Raw genomic sequence first — 838 nt, forward strand, 5'->3', positions numbered from 1 at the left:
GCTCGAGAGAAGCGACCGACTGTCTCTACTCCTTTTGACGGAGCAAGTTCCTCTTCCGCTCCAACCAGCAACCATGCGAGTCACTTCTTTTTTGCTCGAGAGAAGCGACCGACTGTCTCTACTCCTTTTGACGGAGCAAGTTCCTCTTCCGCTCCAACCAGCAACCATGCGAGTCACTTTTTTTTTGCTCGAGAGAAGCGACCGACTGTCTCTACTCCTTTTGACGGAGCAAGTTCCTCTTCCGCTCCAAACGAGCCGCACCACATAACACTACATGGGAGGAGAGAGAGAGTGCGCTCGGCAATTTTTTTCTCGCCCTTCCAAAGTTGCGACGGACGGGAAAGCAATTACGACAAACTGAAGGTCCGTTGGGCCCAATTAACAGGAGATTGTGGATTTTGTTATGAGAGAAGCGACCCAGCCCATGCAGCCCGATTTGCACAACAGAGGAAGGCTGGACCGGATTAGAGGGAAATCCAACCGCTAGAAACGCCCACAACTTGACATCTGACGGTCAAAATCGATAATGGCCTGAGAGGGCTTCAATAGTGCTCAGTTATAATGTCTTTAAATAGTCTGGGGAGTTTGCAAACGAGAGTGAAACCTATAATGATGAGTTGTGATTACCATATGATTACTAGAGCAGTAATTCAGAGCAAGAACGTTATTTTACTAGAAAAAGTAAATCCAATATTAAACATAGTACTAGGGTCCTTCACCTGCAAATTTTTCTTATCATTCTAGCAATCCAGAGGTTATTTAAACCACAAGATCACATTACTGGTCACACTACTAACAACAGGTTCAAATGAAACCCGAGAAATTAAATTGAAATCTT

This window comes from Triticum dicoccoides, chromosome 5A, assembly GCF_002162155.2.
Source record: "Triticum dicoccoides isolate Atlit2015 ecotype Zavitan chromosome 5A, WEW_v2.0, whole genome shotgun sequence".
Taxonomy (NCBI): domain Eukaryota; kingdom Viridiplantae; phylum Streptophyta; class Magnoliopsida; order Poales; family Poaceae; genus Triticum; species Triticum dicoccoides.